This window comes from Tenrec ecaudatus, chromosome 16 (genome assembly GCF_050624435.1).
Source record: "Tenrec ecaudatus isolate mTenEca1 chromosome 16, mTenEca1.hap1, whole genome shotgun sequence".
Taxonomy (NCBI): Eukaryota; Metazoa; Chordata; class Mammalia; order Afrosoricida; family Tenrecidae; genus Tenrec; species Tenrec ecaudatus.
Window position 1 is genome coordinate 14,268,469 of NC_134545.1, and position 21,383 is coordinate 14,289,851.

Here is a 21,383-nt window from a genome sequence, read left to right on the forward strand (position 1 = left end):
GCTTGTTTTTATCCCTTTTGCCTCTGAGGATTCTCTGGGTGACACAACTGGTCCGGGGCCACCCTGCTAACTCCCAGATGTTCCTCAGAGGAAGGATCTAGCCATCATCCCTCCATGAAGGGTCACAGCATGGAGAACCCTCCAGAGTGCAGGTCGACCTCGCCCCCCACAGCGTCACCCCCGGGAGTAGGCGCCAACTCGCTGACGGGGCTCCCTGTGCAAGGTGACAGCCTGGGGCACTCACTCCTGGGGGTGGGCTGCCTGTCCAAAGGACATGCCTCCTGTCCCAGCCTTTCTAAGCCATACAAGTAGCCTGAAGAAGGGGGGAAATGAAATAAAAAAGATTTTGCTCACTAAGCTTGGGGAATGGGAGATGCTGGCAAATATACGGAAAGGCTGTCTCTGGAGCTAGACAGGCAAGGGGACAGGTCTCCCTTGCAGTGGTCTCTGGGTAGACTTGAACCACCAACCTTTCCAGTGCTTCAGCCATTTGGGTGCCCAGGGACAGACTCCCTCCAAGGGGTCAAAAGCACTGCCAGGGGTCAGTGAGTTTCTGGCTCACAGAGGCTCTACGGACAGAGTAGACCTGCCCCTGGGGGTTTCCATCTTTACAGGAGCAGACAGCCTCTTCTTTCTCCCACAGAGTGGCTGGTGGTCTCGAACCACATACCTTGTAGCAACTCTCTATGTCACCATAGCTCCTAGATAAGTAAATCAAGCTTTTCATTTTCTTTCTTTAAAATAAAATTATTTTATTGGGGGCTCTTTCCTTTTTTACATATAAATCCTTTAATGGGGGCTCTTACATCTCTTATCACAATCCATCTATCCATCCATTGTGTCAAGCACATTTGTACATAGGTTACCATCATCATTTCCAAAGCATTTTCTTTCTACTTGAGCCCTTGATATCAGCTCCTCATTTCCTGCCCTCTCCCACCTTCCCTCCCTCATAAATCCTTGATATATTATTAAAAAAATTTTCATGTCTTACAACAACTGTTGTCTCCCTTCATCCACTTTTCTGTTGTCCATCCCCCTGGGAGGGGGTTATATGTAGATCATTGGGATCAGTTCTCCTTTCTCCTCTACCTTCCCCTGGCCCTCCTGTTATCTCTGCTCTCATTATTAGTCCTGAGTTGTTTATCTGTCCTGAATTCCCTGTGGGTCCAGCTCTTATCTGTAGCAGTGTGCATGCTCTGATCTAGCTGGATTTGTAAGGTAGAATTGGAATCATGAGAGTGGGGAGGTGTGGGGGGGAGGAAGTATTAAAGAACTAGAGGAAAGTTGTATGTTTCATCGGTGCTATACTGCACGCTGACTGGCTCATCTCTTCCTTGTGACCCTTCTGTAAGGGATGTTCTTATTGGGAGCTCTTACAGTTCTTTTTATTTAAAAAATTAAAATATCATTTTATTGGGGCACTTCCAGCTCTTACAACATTCCATACATTAATTATTTCAAGGTTATTTGTACATAGGTTGCCATCATCCTTTCCTAACATTGACTTTCTATTTGAGCCCTTGGTATCAGCTCCTCTTTTTTCCCTCCCTCCCCACCTCCGACCCTGTGACCCCTTGATATATTATACATTATTATTGTTTTCATGTCTTACACCGACCGCTGTCTCCCTGATTTCTTTTTGGAGACCTCGGGATGAATTCTGTTTTGATTCTTTGTGGAGCCGTTAAAACCCAGGTCCAAACCTGCTGCTGTTTCAGCAGCATGAATTCTGGCTCTCAGTGGCCCCGCACCCGACCCAGGAGACCCCGCTCCACAGGGCTGGCTGTCTTGGCCTCTACAGGAGCCAATCACCAGGCCTTTCCTCTGTGTGATGTGGGGGGAGCTCCAAGTGCCAAGCTTGGTAGACCAGCTGATCCATGGGAGAACGAAGTGGCAGTCACTGTCTAGAAAAAATGACAGCACTGGAAACTTTGTGAGGTCCACCTGCTCTGACCTACAGGGTCCCTCTGAGTCAGGGTCAGCCCCACATCTGCTCTGGGATTGGCTAACGCCTGTAGGATAGGCACTCAGGTGGTGCACACGGCTTGCAGGCACTCTGCCCCTGGATCAGCAGGTGGAGTAGAACCACCGACCTCTCCATTGGTATCCTGGTGCTGAAACATTGGGGTCATTTTCTATAGGTGCAGTGGAGTTTCCACCCCACTGTTAAAAGCAAACATTCGGTTTGTTCAAGTCAGGAAGTAAACAGACCTCCAGCAAACGAGCCTGTCTGACCACAAGGTGCAGAAGTGACCAGTTATCAGACAGCAAAGAACTAAAAGCCATATCAGTGGGTGCCGACCTCCCTGATACAATCAATGAAGCCAAACGTGTGCACAAGCAAATGTGGTGAAGAAAGCAGATGGTGCCCAGCTATCAAAAGAGATAGCGTCTGGGGTCTGAAGGGCTCGAAGATAAACAAGCGGCCATCTAGCTCAGAAGCAACAAAGCCCACATGGAAGAAACACACCACCCTGTGTGACCATGAGCTGTCGAAGGGATCAGGTATCAAGGGAACATAAAATCATATCATTGAAAATGTGGGTGAGTGCAGAGTGGAGACTCAAAGCCCAATGGTAGCCAACCGGACACCCCTTGCTGAGGGGTTGTGGGGAGGAGATGAACCAGGCAGGGTGCAGGGTAGCAATGATGAAACATATAACTTTCTTCTAGTTCTTAAATACTTCTTTCCCCCCTGCCCACTATCATGATCCCAATACTACCTTGCAAATCTGGCTAGACCAGAGGATGTACATCGGTACATATAGCAACTGGAAACACAGGGAATCCAGGACAGATGACTCTTCCAGAACCAGTGATGAGAGTGGCGATGCCTGGAGGGTGGAGAGAATGTGGGGTAGAAAGGGAGAACTGATTACAGGAATCTACATATAACCTCATCCTTGGGGTAGGAACAGCAGAGAAGAGGGCAGGGGGAGATGTCAGACAGTGTAATATATCACACAATAATAATAATAATAATAATAATAATAATATATGAATGATGAAGGGTTCATGAGGTAGTGGGGAGTGGGGAGGGAAGGGGAAAATGAGCAGCAGATATTAAGGGCTCAAGTAGAAGGCAAATGTTTTGAGAATGATGATGGCAACAAATGTACATGTGTTCTTGACACAATGGATGTATGTATGGATTGTGATAAGAATTGTACGAGCCCCCAATAAAATGATTTTAAAAAAGAAAAGAAAAACAGACCTCCACATGGCCTTGCTGATCCACGCTTCATGACTCCCAGGGGCTAAGGGGATCTCAGTCCATCAGCCAAGGCAACGCAGAAGCACCACTTAGCTCTGCGTCTGTGCCAAGGCAAACATTTCCTTTAAGAATGCGGAACAACGTGTCATTGAAGATACTAAGGAAGTCTCCCACTCAGATTTTTAAGAGATATACTTGTTTAAAATCTTTTTTTGTTTTGTTTTGATCTGATGCCTGGGATTTGCTTCCAGTGAATCCAGAGTTTGGGGTGGGGATGGGGGCACTGCAGGCTCAGGTGAAGCAGAGGTGTGCGGTGGTCTGTAAGTATTGCAGATGGGGAGAAAGTCACGTGGAAATGCAGGGAATTATTCTTATTATGTCAGTGTCTTGACACCATAAACATGTAGATATAGAAATAAAAAACTCATTGCCCTGAGTCTATCCCGACTCACAGCAAGCTTTTAGAGAGTTTCAGAGGCTCCTGCATCTTTCAGGGAGCAGACAGCCTCTTCTTTATGCCGTGGAGCGGCTGGTGGATTTGAACCACTGACGAGGTCAGTAGCCCAGCATTTATCCTACAGCGCCACCGCTGGAAGATCTCCCACAATACATGATCTGTAAAAGAACCAAAGGGCGGAAATGATCCCTTGCCGTTTCCTAAGATGATGGTGCAGTTCAAACTCACTTCCTCCCACCAGAGGATCTGCGACAGCCTGCAGTGAGAAGGGCAGCGTCATGAAGTTGAGGGTCATGACACGCAGAGCACAGAGGCAACCGACAAGCTGCAAAATGGCTTTTTCAAAAGCACTCGGCACCTAGCAGAGGGTGAGAAATGTCTTTGATGTGCCAGGCGTGGATTAACCACTAGAGGGCACCAGCAATACACCTTTCCGGCTAATCACCAGGGCTGTGGGAATTGGTTTTGGTGTTTGTCTATTATCTGCTCCCAACCGTACCTCTAGCACCCCCCCCCCCTCAAACCCCCTCATCCCTATCCTATCTTCCAGGGACCCAAAGGTTGATGATGATAACCCTGAGTATTCTCAACCAGGTGAGACCCTTCTGACCAATAATCCCACACCTGTAAGGGATGGCTGCCCTGCTCGCTCAACCCGGGACGGTCGTATTTTGTGAAACCACTTTGTCAGCGTGAAAGAATATTTATAAGGATCAGGAAGCAAAAGCCAAAGCAGAAACCTGACTCAAAATTTCCTATGTCTGCTTTTTTTTTTTAATCATGAATCTTTTATTTTATTTTTGGAGACAAATATACACAGGAAATGTATTCCCGTTCAATTGTTTTTCTAAGCATACGTCATTTCTATCCATGCTCTTGATTAACAGTCATGGACTTAAACTCCTGCCCCGCAAACGTCTCTTCCATAGGTGCTGTCCATGTGGCCTTAGATAACCCACTGCCATCCAGTGGAGGCGGACTCACAGACCCTGTGTAGGTAGGGTTTCTGGGGTGGTACATATTTAGGGGAGCAGACAGTCCTGCCGTTCTCCCCTGGGGCCGGCTGGGGGGTTCCAACCACTGAGTTTGTGGTGCCTAAGCCCACAGCCCCTAGACATCAAAGACAGCCCTGGTGCCTTAGTGAAGTATGTACTGTGGTCAGCAGTTGGACCACCTGCTGCTCCCAGGAGGACAATGAGGGTTTGCTCCTGTAAAGAGTTAGCCCAGAAACCCACAGGGGCAGTTGAACTCTGTCCCATCAAAGCTCGAATGATTGGGGCAGGGAATGCATGGATGTGCTTTATACAATTGATGTATGTATATGTATGGATTGTGATAAGAGTTGTATGAGTCCCTAATAAAATGTAAAAAAAGAAAAGAGGAGAAAAAAATGATTAGGGCAAAGAATGTACAGATGTGCTTTATACAATTGATGTATGTATATGTATGAAATGTGATAAGAGTTGTATGAGCCCCTAATAAATTGCTAAAAAAAAAAACAAGCGAAAAATAAAAGTTTGAACATCAAAAAAAAAAAAAAAGCTCAAGTTCACTGCCATGGAGTCTATCCTGATTCATGGCCACCCCACAGGATAAGGTAGGAATTCCCTATGGATTTTCAAGACTGGAAAGCCTCCACTTTCTCCAGTAGGGAGGCTGGATTCTTTAAGAGCCTGATGTTCTAGGCCACATTTTCCTCCCGTTCTGTCTGGATGCATCTACTGTGCTTATGATCAGATGGTCAGTAGGGGCGGTTGGGCACTATCTAATTCTTCTGGTGTCCAGCAGATAAAGTCTTGGCTCAGAGATAATTGGGTCTTGTTCCTTCTCTGATTCTTGAGTATCCTTGTATCTCTTGATTTCAGATGAACAGAGATGAACCAGTCGTTGTATCTGAGATGGCCCCTCATAAGCTTTGATCTATTCAAAATAGTGGGAGATAGAATTAAAAAAAATTTTTTTCCCCTCACTTCTGGTGAATCCTATTCAGTTTTTAGTAACACGCCATTCATTTCCTTCCACTGAGCCAACAGGGGACTCTTGGTTCTTGTTTCTTTCACGTGGAAGGAAGTAAATAATGCTGGTAGGCTAGTGCGTCATCAAATAGCGTGGACCCGCAGCTGGAGTATTCCATAATTACTAGTAATTAAGATCAGCCAGCAGCCTGAGTACCTGACGTAGCCCCTGCAGGTGACGCTCTGGTTCTTGCTTTCTCTAAAAGCAGCTTCCAACCCTGGGCTAATGTGAGTTGAGAGATGCCTGGTCTCCGTCAGAATATTATGCCAAACTCCCTGCCCTTGAGTTGATGCCGACTCACGGCGACCCTATAGGACAGGGTAGAACTGCCCCTGTGAGTTTCTGAGACTGTAACTCGTTACTAAAGTTAAAAAACCTCGTCTTTCTCCCGAGGAGCGGTTGGTGGTTTCAAACTGCTGACCTTGTGGTTCATTGCATCACCCACTACACCACCAAACCCAGTGAGCCATATCTCTGGCCACAGAGAGAGAACTAGATCATGAATGTATTATACAAATACCAAGGCAGACGCTGGCAGCTTGGACCCACCCAGAGGCACCTGGGAAAAAAAGACCTGGCTGCCTGCCCACAGCCACCTGGTCACAGCATTGGGCACCTTCCACAGCTCAGTCCTGTCCTCCAAAGCCTGGGGTGACTGGGCGGCAGCTGGTTTGGGTTGGCTGGTTTTTTGTTTTTTCTTCTTCTTCTAGGATGGGATCCAAGTGGATGCTCCCACAGGAGTTCTTGGAATCAGGCTGCCAGATTAAATACAGGGCCCCGTGGGGTATTTATTCGGAATCTCGGGTACCCAATGGCTCCTTTTCTTTTGTTTTTCTGTCAAGGCCATACGGAGAGGCAAAACCCATTGGGACAACCCCTGCCTCCACCCCTATTCCTGCTGCCTCTGCTTGCCCCTGCCCCACCAAGCTTTCACTTATTCGACTCCAGCTCCACCCTCCATCCTGGCCTCTAGTTATATCAGCGGTGCTCAGGAGGCTGATAAGCCAGGGAAGAGACACACTCCCAACTTCCCGGAGCTGGAAGGAGAAGAACAACCCTCTGAGCCAGACAAAGGACGCTGGCTTTCGCTCAGACTCCACCTCCATCCGGGCAGAATGGCATCATGGGAACTGGCCCCGAGGCTGGGCAGGCCTTCTTGCCAGGCACCGGGCACCGGGCACCATGCAGTGAAAGCCAAGTCCTGCTTTCTGGAGAAGGGGCCGATGGGCAGGATCATACGTAGGCTCTTCAGAGAGCATGCTGCTCTGGGGTCTCCCGTCTTGCAGGGACCCTGTTAAGCACTTGGCCTGGAACAGAGAGGATGGCGGCTTGGACCCATCCCAGAGGCTCAGCATGGAGGGATCCATCAGCCTGCACTCTGCTTCCGACAGATCAGAAACCTGGCCGGGCGGTTCTCCCCGGTCCCAGAGCGGTGTGATCAACTGGACCGCACACCACCACAACCCCACAGCCTCCCTGACCTGCTGGCATGTCTCCTAAGAACTTTTTAACTCTCTCATTCCCACCGCGGCATAGGGACCTGAGGCTGTGTGTGGCTGAGTGGCGGCCAGCACCCCGTGGGACAGCGCCCAGTTCTCCACTAGACAGTTCCCTGCCCTGCTGCCTCCTGAAGGAGGAACCCTGGTCCCGTGAGGCTGGTTGGGCTGCTAAGGGCAGAATCAGCAGTTTGAATCCCCCCAGCCACTGCACAGGAGCAAGATGAGGCTGTCTGTTCCCAGAAAGAGTGGGCATTGGAATGAACTCTGATGGCTGTGAGTTTGAATCCCTTGGGTGGCCGTCTCCTATGATCCGCTCTGATGAGGACCCATTCCGTCCTGTGTCACTATTAGCTGTTGTGGGGATCTCAGCAGGCCGGACAGCATTCTGTCCATCGGCACACAGTGTCTCTTGGAATCAGAGGCAACTCAATGGCACCCATCACCACCACCACCATCTCCTACAGGAAGCGCCTGGGACACGCTTACCTGGAGCCCAGCCCACAGCCTACAGAGCAGACCTCTTGGATGACCATTTGGTCATCCCTCCCACTTTTGAGGTGGGTCAACGGCGAGCTCTATACAAATGTGCGTGTGTGTGTCAATGCCGAAAGGACGCCGGAGGACGGGCGTCAGGTGGCCAGCCGTGGTCCTCTTCAGCACCCTTAGGAAAGCAGTGCTGGGGGCCCAGGGGTTAAAGGAGTTCGGGCCCACCCGTCGCTCGGCTGCAGAAAGACGTGGCCATCTGCTGCCATGAAGACCACAGTCCTGAAAACCCAACCGGGCTGTTCCTCTTGCTTCTCCAGGGTCGGTCGGGACCGGGGTGGACTCAGCAGTGACCGGTCTGGTCCGGTTCGATATGATGATCTCGAAGCCAGGTGGCTCTGACGTCACGTCTGCAGGATGGTGTTGGTGGCACACGAGCTCGGGTGGGCTTTATGGGAAAACGCGTATTCGAGGGTGCCAAGCTCAACGGTGCCCTCTGGATATGCTGCCCCACCCAGCTCTGTCTCCTGAGCCTCCACGGGGTCTCCGGCGTCTTGGCTTCTATCAGGTTTGGCCCAAGGAGCATGTTGGCAAGAGATAGGAGGAGGGGAATCTTGCTTAAATGCTTACCCCCCGAAAAGCTTAGCTCTCGAAGCCCTAACGGATCTCGAATGTTGATCTTGGCATTAAGTTGGCTGGTGGAAACTTCTGAGCGGGAACTTGATAGAGACGTTCCCCAGAAAATAATCACCCGGACTTGGACGGGGCCTGGCAGAGTGCTGGACCCCATCAGAGCACAAAGAGAAAGGAACCTACTCAGTCCAAGAGCCACCCCCCCCATCCCTCCCCGCAGCCCGGCCCTGCCTGCCCTGTGTTTTGAATTCATTGAGTGTCATGTCAATGTCGGGTCCTAAGTTTGTGGTTCGTCGGAAGGGTTCAAAGGCATCGTCTGATATTTGGATGGAGCGCTACTCAATGGAATGTCTTGATCGCGGCTCTCAGCAACGCCCTCCACTCTGAGGCAACAGGTCAAGGACGGGGTCCCAGGAAAGAAAAGATTCTCCGGATTCTTGGGGGGAGGATTTTGCTGACAGGACTGGGTTTCGAAGCCAGGGGGCCAAGGAGGTCGGCGCTTTCTTAGAAGCATTTGTGTGGTTAAATCACCCAAGACAACTGGTTTGAGAAGCCTAGGACCTAGCAGGGAGAACTTTCAGCAGAGTTGTCTCCAAGTTATGGCTGCTGAGATTGCCAATTGAAATGAGAAATCCAGTGCCTATTTACTTAGCCGCCTGAGCTCTTAGAAGGGAATGCTTGTGAGTGTGCAGGACCTTCATAGGAATGATGGAAGGAAGGGCTACTAGAATTCTTTGCATGGTCAGGCAACTGTTTAGCATCGAGTTAAACATGGGCAGGCAGTGGCCCGATATACAAGTGCAAGCTGTATTGGTAGTGTGGTGGTGGTGGTGATTACAGTGTTCATGGTGGTGGTGGTGGTGGTGGTGATGATGATGTTGGTGATGATGGTGTTGTTGTTAGCGGTGGTGGTGATGATGTTGGTGGTGGTGGTGATGATGATGACGGTGGTGATGCTGGTGGTGGTGGTAGTGTTGGTGATGGTGGGGCTGGTGGTAGTGGTTGTGGTGATGGTGATGTTGATGGCGGTGGTGGATGTGGTAGTGGTGGTGATGGTGGTGCTGATGGTGGTGGTGGTATTGATGGTCATGGTTGCGGTCATGGAGATAGTAGTGGTTGTGGTGGTGATGATGGTGGTGATGTTGATGGTGGTGGTTTGGCAAAGGGCGTGGCTGTGGTGATGATGCTGTTTTTGTTGGTGGCGCTGATGGTGTTGTGAAGGGAAGGGTAGCAGTAGATGAATCGGTGGTAACCATACTGTGGCACTGGTAGTGGACTTGATGGTGGTAGTGGGTGGTGAAAGTGGTGATGGTGGGGGTGATGATGATAATAATGGGGGAAAGAGAAGTGATGATGATAGTGGGGGGATGGAGACTACATCCCAAATCTGAGATTTTCTAGCCATAAGCTACTGCAAACAGTTATGTTTTAACAAAAGATGTAGGAGGTACAATTGACTTTCAGGGGCCAGATCCAATGTTGTCATGGTAGTGTCAAGTTTTCACGCTTAAGACTAAGTTTATTGACCCCAGTTGGATCTTATAAGTCCAGCTATACCAGAGCATGTACACTGGTCCAGGTAAGAGCCCTTGACACATGGAATCCAGGACAGATAAACCCCTCAGGAACAGTAATGGAAGTACTATGAGAGTAGGGGGAAAGCGGCGGGGAGAGGAGAGAGAATCGGGAAACCGACTCTAATGATTGACGCATAACACCACCACCACCCCTTCCAGGAGACGAACAACAGAAATGTGGGTGAAGGGAGACAGCGGGATGGTGTAAGATATGAAAACAATAATCATTTATCCTTTATCAGGTGTTCACAAGGGTGGGGGAGGGAGGGACAAAAGAGGAACCGATACCAAGGGCTCAAGCAGAAAGAAAATGTTTGGAAAATGATGATGGCAACATATGTACAAATGTGTTTGACACAGTTGATGTATGGGTTGTTACAGGAGCCCCCAATAAAATGATTTATTAATAAAAGGATTATGTTTATTCTGCTCTCATATATATATATATATAATAGGGGAAACTATAAGAGAGGAGTTTATGTGAGCAGTGAGATTTTTTTCAGTGCAGATCTGCTTTTGTTGTCTAGCACTTGTGTTTTGTCTGAGTCTCTTACCAGAAGCGGTTTTATTTTTGCAGAGGGAGAAGGAGAATTCAGGACATGCGCAAAGCCCTCCCTCTCCTGGTCTCACCGCCCTCTGATGTGAGTACAGCAAAGTCGGTGTTGTGAACCGGACACGTGGCAGCCTGGCTTGTCTGAGCATCCCCCAGACCGTGCATGGCAGATCGGGGTTTGAACTCAAGTCTCTGAGACTCTGAAACCCACGTTCATGTCTAACGTGCGGGGCTGTCTCTGAGGGAGGCCCTTTGGGACCCCACAGAAGCACTGCCCACAGGGTGGCAACTTCAGAAGCTCACGAAGCAGTGCTCAGCGGTTCACTCAATTCAAGCTGCTCCACCTCATCCTGAGCTGCGTACCAGCGCACACATTGCTTCAGGAAGGTCCTAGTCACCCCGGAGGCCAGTCTTCCTGGAAGCACAGGCACTTCAGGATCGAACGTTTCCTTGGCAAGCATCTAGCTCAACCTCCCTCCTTACTACTTTCTTCTGGAAGACAGGAAGCTCCCTCACAGGCAACCACGCGTGTGCGCTTGCTTGCTTGCTTGCTTGCTTTAAAATTCTCTACCTCATGCCGGACATTAAATAAGGAAGACCAAAGAAGAAAATGCTTTTGGCTCAGGATCCTGGTGGAGAGGATCCAAAGTATCAATCTCTCTTGGAAGAAGTGCTGTCAGAATGTTCCTGAGAGGCCAGGGTGGTGAGACTCCCTCTCATGTTGAACACGTGATCAGGACACCCATCCCTAGAGAAGGATATCACACTTGCTAAAGCAGAGGGAGAGCCAAAAAGAGATGGGGCACTGGACAAGACAGATCGCCACAGTGGCGGCCATGATGGGCTCAGAGGGCTGGCTTGTGGTTCATTCTCGTGTCCGGGGTGGCTGTGGTCAGAGCCCACTCAACAGCTCCTCACAACAGGCTCTGCTGCGGGCGGAACTCGCACGGACTCCGGCGTCACCTCCCTCCACCAGGCAGAAGATGATCTTTCTTCTACAACAAGACAGCACTCCATCTCTGTGGGTGGCCGTCTTCCGTCCTCAGGGTTCACAGCCCCAGCCTAAGCCAGATGCCTTCCTGCGGGTACCCTTTGTCCCCCACAAACAGGGCACCCCAGACCTGAATCCTTGGTGCTCCAGCAACACAGAACCTTGGCCTGGATGCAGGTCCTAGAAATACACCCCAGGACACCTCTGATTATTCGGGCAGCACTTACCACGGGCGGGTGCCATCCACCCAACTCCCTGCACCACAGTCTCAGCTGAGCCTTCACTAGGCTGTGCTTGGGCATTGGGTGGAAATGTCAAGGCAAGTTCAAGGCCGTCGTTGAGTCCTGTTACGGTTCACCCAGCAAAGGCTGATGATGCTGACCGCTGCGTTCTTTCCGACCCTGGTGATGGCATGGGTGTAGAGTGGAACCCTGCTCTCCCAAGGGTTTAAATGGCTGGTTGGCCAGATGTGCATGGCCACGCCTTTCTTCTGAGTTCCCTCTGGGTGCCCTCCACCCACCAACCTTCCAGTCAGAAAGCCCAGCATGTGGGCTGTTTGCACCGCCTGGGCACACGGTTTAGAATGGTAGATTCCTTGAATGTCATCCCCAAACGTGGGGGCGTCCTTTCCAATCTGGAATCCTCTCTAACTAGCACATCCCTCACGGTGTTCATCTGGGATGACTAGGGAAACAAATTCAGACACTCACAGGTGTGTAAGAAAGAGCTTTACATCAAAGAGCAATTGTATCTTGAGAAAACATCTCAGCCCAGTCCAGATCAAGTCCATAGTCGGATACCAATCTATAAAGTCCTCTTCAGAATCACAAAACACATGCAATGATGCTGAGTGCAGGAGAATCACAGGCCAGTGGATGGAGAGTCTTGTGGATCCAGTGGCAGTGGAAGCATCTTAGCACTGGTGTGGGTCTCCATGTGGCTTCCCCAGCTCCAAGGCTCTGGCTGCACCAGTGTAGCTCCATCTGGCTTGTCAACAGGAACATCTCGCAAGGAGAGTTTCTGGTCTCCAGTGAGCTATTGATCTCCTTCACGCCTCCAAATGAGGTCATCAAGCTGCAATCTGATTGACAGGCTAAACTCCACCCCTTCTCTCTTCGTAGTCTCAAATTGACACCAGATTATGTAATGATCACATTCACAGTCACTGTGGGTGATGATATGAACAGAAGAAGGCCCCAGGACAGAGCTTGCTGCTGAAGTGATGTCTTCCCCAAGGTGGGGGGGGGGCTCACTGTCTAATCTCTCCTCCCTACACACCCACCAAAGAACTCCCTGCCATCAAGTCGATTCTGAGTTATAGCAACCCTATAGGACAGGATGGAAATGCCCAGTGAATTTCTGAGACTATAATTCTTTAGGGAGCAGAATGCCTCCTCTTTCACCCAAGGAGCAGCTGGTGGTTTCAAACTGCTGACCTTGAGGGTCGCAGCCCAGCAAGCAACCTACTATGCCTCCAGGGCTCCTTATCTAATCCCAGGAGATATTAAAAAAAACTCCCTGCAGAAAGGGCATGGACTCCTTGAGTCCTGTAGTATAGTTTGAAGATGAGGCTTTCTACCCCCAGTCAGAGTTATCCTCCCGGGAAGTCACAGGGCCAGTTCTACCCCATCCTATCAGGTCACTCTGAGTTGGCATCGAATCGAGGGCCGTGAGTTTGTTCTTAGTACATTCGTATTCGGCAGCCAAAATAAAGCAGCTGTGTTTCTTGTTGGAATCCCGTGGATTGGAGGAGGTTTGGGGGAAACAGGCAGCTTCCAGCTTGGCATGAAACAGGTGGAAGTGCTGCCCATGAGGTTTCCGCTCCCAGAGGAACAAGCAAGGGCTCTGGAAAAGAGTTCTCACCTTCCACGTGGGAGAGCTGGGTTCGATTCCTGGCCAAGGCATCTCACGTGCTCGTCAGTGCTGGGTGTGTGTGTGTGTGTGTGTGTGTGTGTGTGTGTGTTTTCCCACACGTGCGAGTAGCTATGGTGTTTAACATACACGCCTCCACGGGACATTCAGACTAAGACAGACTCAGAAGAAAGACCTGACCATCTGCTTCTGAAAATTCACCCACGGATCCCAGAGACCCGATTCCGTCGGGCATGGGCCACCCTGGGTAATTTAGGGGTGACAAGATGTCAGTGACCCACAGCCAGGGACACAGACGGCGGTCACTGGTGAGAAGGCCTTGGGTAGGTAGTGGCTTTCTGGAAAGGCGCCTCTCTCCACTTGTCCCTCTGGTGCCCGAAACACAGCCTCCACAGGCTCAGGGCCAGGGGCCCAGGGACCCGGTGAGAACCTAGAATCACCCCCACCCATGGTCCCTGGTGTACAAGCAGACAGAGGGACGGCTTCTGTGTACCCAGGTGTGGAACCTTCCGCCCCACGTAAGGTTTCTACCTGATGCAATCAGCAGGGTTGAGGGGCTCTTGACCCAAGAGCAAAGATTCAAGTCCTCACAGGGAAGCCAGCCAGAGGAAAGACCAGTAGCCAAGTATGGACAGACATGTCTACATGGCTTTAGGGAACCAACAAAGAAACCAAAACCACTGCCATCAAGTCGATGCCAGCTCACTGGGGAGAACCACCCCTGTGGAGTCTCTGAGACTGTCACCCTTGACGGGAATAGACAGGCCCACCTTTCTCCTGCGGAGCTGCTGGTGGTTTCAAACTGCCGACCTTCTGGATCGCAGCCCAGTGAGTAACCATTGTGGTACCAGGGTCCCTCTCCTTACAGAGACCCTCCCAATGCGGAACTTTTCACAGACGGATCAGGAAGCCCACTTCCTAGCCGAGACGTAGTGCAAAAGGCTGGTTGCTTACTTGTCTCTTAACTGGAAGGTTGGCGGTTCGAATCCCCTTGGTAGGAACTCAGCAGAAAGGCCTGGTGATCTGCCCCTCCCACCCCACCCCCTACTTCCAAAGGTCACAGGCTTTAAAGCCCTAGAGCAGTGGTTCTCAACCATCCTAATGCTGTGACCCTTTAACACAGTTCCTCATGGGGTGGTGACCCCCCAACCATAACATTATTTTCGTTGCTACTGCATCATGCTCATTTTGCTACTATGATGAATCGGGCGACCCCTGTGAAAGGGTCGTTCGGCCCCCAAAGGGGTCGCGACCCACAGGTTGAGAACCCCTGCTCCAGCGAGTTCGGTTTGACTCTGCACACAGGGAGTTGCCGTGAGCTTGCTTTGGGTTTTCATTGTGTTAAATTCTCATTGGGCTGTGGGTTGGAGAAGAGGAGGGGTCAATCAGCTGGTAATTATAATAGATACAGAACCCCTGGCAACTGGTTGCCATAACAACCCAAACCCCAAGCTTACCACCATCGAGTCAGTGCTGATGGGATAGGATAACCACCCTGTGGGACAGGACAGAACAGCCCCTTATGGGTTTCTGAGCCTATAACTGCTTAGGGGAGTAGAAAGCCTCCCTTTTCTCCGGTGGAGTGGCTGGTGGTTTCAAACTACTGGCCTTGCGGTTAGCAGCCCAGTGTCCAACTACAGAGGGACTCCTTAATCAAGCGCATTGCAACCCCAGGCCCCGGGGTGGGGGGGTGGGAAACCAGGCTCCTGTAAACAAGGATAGGGTCTCCTGCTGCTTCCTTTGACCCTGTGTCTTGTCCTTTCTTTGACTCTGGAAGGTGACCAGAAGCTCCAGGGACATCCTGGGCCATCAGTTCCTGCCGCAGGGGGCCTGGGTCCCAGTTCGAGATTGCCCACACCCATCCCTTCATCCATCACAGGCTTCCACAGCCCGGCCCCGTCGCCTTCCAAACGGGCTGCAGATCGGTTGGAGACGAGCTTAATTGAAAGACGTGCCCCCCTTGCGCTGCCAGAGGAAATGGCGTGTCAGCTACGTCAGAAATAGATACTGTTGTGCAGATCGATGGGCGAGGAGGTGGACGGCGGCCCTGCCATTCATTACCGGGACTGCCTTTAAACGTCAAAGCAAATCCTGCCCGGTCCTTCTCCGGACCCTAAATCACCAAGAGAGACAGGGTCGGCCCCCGCAGTTTGGAATGCTGGGAGAGAGGGGGTGGGGTGAACTGTGGGGAGTGGGCCTGCCGCTGCACACGGGGGTCCATGTGTGCACGCCCTGGGGGCCAAGAATCCCCCACTGCCCGCTATCTTCCAGAAAGATCGGCCGGCTTGGGAGCCAGCCGTCTGTGGCTGCCCTGGGCTTTCTCTTCAGCCTGGGGGCTGCCAGCCCCCCTGGGGACATGGAGAAACATCAGAGCAGCACCCCCCCCACCATGAGGGCTGTGTCAGATGTGCCTGTACCAAACCCCCCCACCAGCGCCTGCTGTTGGGGTGGTGCGCCTGGCACCCCTTAAGTGCGTAGCCGTCTCAGGAGCATGACCGCGTGTCTGTTGGGCAGGTGAGAAGGCTGAGGATTAGGACAGTCCCCTTCAAGGCTGCACCAAGCCAGTAAGTGGCTCATACCCTTCTGCTGAACGTGAGGGTCATGACCCCCAAACTGGGACGGTAGCACGTTGGGGCGCAATGCAATCACGAGTTTATGTTAGCATGGGTGGGGGGGTGTTCTCTGGAAAGAAGCAGGTTACAGGGAGGATCTAGAGTGAGTGGAAAATAGACCTGTGTCAGCGTGGGGGTGACAAGATCAGGACGAGAGCCAGACTGCTCCGCTCAGCGTCCTGCTGCTTCCTCGCCTTCATCTAGACTCATCCTTAACCTTGCTCTTTTGTCAAATGGGTGTAGTAGCGCGCACGCGCACACACACACACACACACACACACACACACACCCCATCTCTTCACAGGGCCCTCAAGAGAAAAAAGTGGATTCATACAACTCAAGCACGTTATTCATTTGGGGACATGCGATTACGTCTTCATAAATATCAACTTGGAAGAAGTACAGCCATGATTTAAAAAAATAAAATAAAATAACACTTCTAGTGGAGAAAAATTAAAAAAAAAAAAAAAGAAGTACAGCCAGAGTGCTCCTTAGAGGCAGCGATGGCAAGGCTTCGTGTGGCGTACATTGGGCATGACATCCTGCTTGGTAAAGTGGAGGTGCAGAGGCAAAGAGACGGGAAAAGACACAGACACGGGCAGGGCTCCAGGTAGCATGCACGTGGAAGCTGACATTGAACAGAGAAGATGAGTAAAGTCGATGCCTTTGAATCCTGGGGTTGGTGGAAGCACATTGAAAATACCGTGAGCTGCCGAAAGAACAAACAGCCTGATCTTGGAAGCAGTCCAGCCAGAACGCTCCTTAGCGGCCAGGGGAGTGACACCTGGTCTCGCCGACTTGACACGTTATCGGGAGACCCCAGGCCTGGAGAAGAACAGCAAGCTTGGCAAAGCAGAAGGTCAGGGACAAAGAGGAAGGCCCTCCATGGGATGAATTGACTCAGCGGATGTGAGCTAGAGCCAACGACGATGATTTGGGTCCATTTCACACGTGGCCGGGTTGATTCCAAACGAAACAGGCCTAGACAAGTCTCTGCCATAAGTGGCTGGCGGCACACAGGGTTTCTCGGGAATGCACCTGTCCTAGGCTCCGTAGATCTTGTGCCTGCAAAGCAGTAACTTCCCAGGGCATTGGCTGAGCCCATTCAACACATGGCATAGGGTGAGCTCAGAAAGTTACAGGAACTGTGCTGTGAGATTGCGAAGAGGATGATCATGGGGGCTATTGAGGAAGATGTTCAGAAAATTGACAATTGTATGGTGAGAAAAAGTCCAGGGAAGGTATACCTAGATTTTTTTTTTGGGGGGGGAGTCCATCTTTCTCATTGTTTGAGGGTAGTGAGGGCTACACTATGAGAATTTCATTAAGGAAACTGGACCCCTTCGGTCCTTGATCTTCAGTCCTGACCTTCATCTGCACACTTCTGATTTTCTTCAGACTCTGAAAAAAAATTAAAATAAGATAAGATAAAGGGAACACAACTTGAGTCCCTAGACGATGCTCAAACTACCATTGAGATGTGGTATACATCTAAGACCACAGAATCTGGGGAGAAGGGTAGAGAGGTGGGATCACCGTCTGGTCCAGAACAACTGTATAGACACAGAGGGAGGAGATGTCCAGAAACAATCCCTGCACACATGCTGAGACTTTTAAGAAAGGTCTCTATGCTTTTGTAACAATACTTTCTGATTTACCTTCTTAGCAGCAAGGAGCAACACGGTGGGCGGGCTTCTTCAAAGCTTCCGAAGGAACATAGAGCCGGTGTTCTACTATTGAAAACTAGTCAGGGGAAGCCCCAGGCTCACGCTGGCCGCTCTCTGGCTTTGGACACATCTTTCAGGAGCCATCAGCGGTGGGAGGGTCCTGAGATCACAGAAACAGAGGACTAGCAAGCAGAGGGGAGATTCTTGTGAGCTCAACCCACGCTGCTGACTGGGAGGAGGGCCGGGCAACGTCTTGTTTGGTGGGACCAAGGTCACCATGGGTTGACGTCAACTCAACTGCCCTCTAGTGACCCAACTCTTGTCCTTCCTCCAGACGCCCCCAGAAGGAGGTCAGCCAAGAGGACCGAACAATTCTCCACCAGGGAAATCACGCCGCCATCACAACGCCATCCCCCAACATGACAGGGGAAATCCATCAACCAATGAGCGAGGCCACAGCCATTTAGGGCCCCCATGGGGGCGTCTCCTGAGCCTGTGGTGGGCACGTCTGGGCAGGGCGCTTGGGATGATGTCACCTGTACTCCGGGATGTAATGACTGTCTCATGCTTACAGAGACCTTGTTCTTCTTCTCTTGGGGTAAAGGCATCACGGGGTCGTCAGCCCGCACAGGCTGCCGGTGAGTGCTGGCTGAATGGTTTATAGCTGTCCCTGAGCTGGGAACACGGTGCTTGTAAGGCTGCCCGTTCCTCGGTGTGAGTTTCCAACATATGGCGGTGGGGGTAGGGGAGGTGGTTCGCCTGGATCCCAAGCCAGGACATTATGGGGCCTGCTGGGGTCTCCTCCCGGATGGCCCATCTCTTTGCTCCCAAGCCCTTGTCCTTCGTGTCAACAAAGCCCGCCCCCCTCCTCTCTCTCCCCTTCTTCTCTTTCTTAAGAGCCAAAGAACGAAGAAGCCCTTCTCAGCCTGATGCAAGCGTCTTCAGCTCACACCTCACGTCCATTGCCCTTTTGACTTTGGATTTGGGGGTATAAAATCCTCTACCGTAGAGGAGACAGGAGTCTGGCAACGACGACGTGGAATCACTGTGACTGTCAATGCTGTCTTGAAGATCTCGGCAGCACGGTGCCTGGCCACTCAAGGTTTCTCACGAGCACAGCCCAGTGACACTGCTTATTTCTATCACAGAATCCTGCAGCCAGGATGCACCTGGGACTCCCTGTGGCTGCTGCAGGGATGGAAACAGGAGATGGCGGCAGAGGGTGGGGAGGGAAGGGCATGAGAGGAAGCAGAAGCCAGTGTCAGGGGAGTGCTCTCCGGAGGGTTACACATCCCCGGACTGTGGTCACCTCGTCACAGAACCTATCAGCCTACTCAACAACACACCATGAGGTGCTACAAGATGGCGGCCATGCCTTGGTCCATGGTCCACCAAAATACCCCACCCCCTGCCATCAAGTCCGCTCTTATGATAGCAACCGTTGGCAAGGTGTCCCCACTATGACAAGACCAGGGCTGGGAGAGAGGTCGAGCCCTGGGGTTTCCCAGTCAGTGGATGGCAGTGTAAAGCGGCATAGGGAGGTGTGGGAAGGCCAGGCCTTAGTGGCACGAACCGCTTTGTGTACGCCACCGCTGACCAAAAGGTTGACAGTTCAAACCATCTACCCGGTGGGGGATGTTTCGCAGTGTTTGAGAAGAACTCACCGGAGACCTATGCATCGATATAAATCACTGCCATTGAGTCAATGCTGACTCACGGAGACCCTATAGGACAGGATAGAACTTCCCCTGGACATCTCTGAGACTTTAATTCTGTATGGGAGTAGAAAGCCTCATTGGTCTCCTGTGGAGCGGTTGGTGGGTTAGAACTGCTGACCTTGAGGTTAGCAGCCCAATATGTAACCACTAGGCTGCCGCGGCTCTTCCCACTCCATGCAGGACCTTTCAGAGCAGTCGGTGGTGGGAATCGGGCACCATCTAGTTCTTCTGGTCTCAGGGTTGTGGAGGCTGGTGTTTGCGTGTCCATTAGTCCACTGGACTGCTTGTTTCCATGTGTCTTTATATATATATATGGTTAATACATATACCATATCATTCCATAGTTCAACCACGTCAGGCAGTATTGTGCAATTGTTATCACAATCAATTTCCAAACATTCTTGTCCTTCTTGGACTCCTTGACATTGTCTCCCTTTTACTCACCACTCTTCACCTACTCTCCCCCACCCCTCCAAAAACCCTTATTCTACTTGCTGTTCTTAAAGGTTCATCAATCCTGGGTTTCATAGACTGAAAAACATATAACACAACTTCAAGAAGGTGACCCACCCCAAAGACATAACACCTCTGAGATAAACCCCAATATGAACAAACAAAACAAAACATACAGAACATGCTGAAAAACCAGACCAGGTCCAGCGTGCATCAGAGGGAGGATCAACCTGACAAGTCGGGTCAATCCCTGTGGTCTTCTAGGCCCCGCTCTTGCTCATGTGCCTTTTAGGTCCCAGTTCCGACTCTCAAAGTAGGATGTGGAGCATTATCCTTGTGGACCGTGCACCCTCAAGGTGCTTGGGTCGGACTGGGAGATTCACACAACTCTGCCCTTGTCTGCTCCCCCGCCTTCACCGGCTGAGATTGAAAAACACATCAAAACAAAGCAAAACCCAACTCGACTGAATGTCAAGTCCGGCAACTGATATAATGCTCTAAAGACACTAGCTGTTCTCGATCTCATTATGCCTGGACCGGCACCTCTCTAGTTGAAGATGGAGGCAGGTGGCCTCCGAGCCGCGCTGGAACCAGTGTGGCTCAGGGCTGGGTGGGGGGCTAAGGTGCTGCCCGCAGGGCTTCGCGGACCAGCTGACGTTCAAAGGGCAGGGACACGGGACTTGGCCAGCCGATGAGAAAGGGGTGGGTGATGGATTCGTGGGGCTGGGCACTCCCTTTGCCCTTTTGCTTTGTGGGGGTTTCCTCCTCACCATCACTCACAGGCTGTACAAACAGATTTCCCAGTAATCGGTCTCCCTCCCTTTGAAGTTTGCCCATCCATTCTCTCCCCACACTTGGCCCTGCCCCTTCCTCTCCCTGGAGGGCTTCGTACCAGCAGCAGTTTCCACAGAGGGGCTGAGACGCCTCTCCCTGCAAGGCCGGCTCCACTCAGTCTATCACCTGTTTTCTGGTGCCTTCGAAGGGCTTTTTAGGGGAGTGGGCTGCCAAAGGGACTGGTAGGGGCAGTCGAAGCCAAGGGAGCTAAGGAAGCCGTGTCCTCAAACACACTGACCTGGTGAAGGGGGTACAGGGAACACTGGGGGGACGGGGATGCCTGCCTTTGTCAGTTGGGGTATGTCCTTGGGAAGCCAAATGGCCTCTCTGAGCCTCAGTCTCATTATCTGTAGAGTGGGAAATAGGGTCGATGACAGGGGGCCAGGACAGGAGTGGACTCATTAGAATTGGAGTGTTGGTGGGGAACCCCAAATAGAGGGAGAACACTTGGGGAAGGAACAATTCTGGCTCGGATGAAATACAACGGGGGAGCCTCCTTCCAAGGCAGGACGGTGTGACTTCGGCACGCATCCTCCGAACACACCAGCTGGAACATGGCACGGCGGCAGGTGAAGCACACGGCCCATGAACCTGAGGAAGGCCTCCATGGGTCGGAGTGAACCAGAGAGCCACACTAGAGGAGACAGGAACCAGGACTGTTTCGTTCTGTGAGACCCGAGGCCGCCGTACATTGGCAGGGACTGCTGGGGAAGTCACCAATGGCAGAGACATTGCCGTACACGGGAAGAACATACGGTACTGCAGTGCGGGGGGAGCGCTCAGCCTGCTGTGTAGATGGAG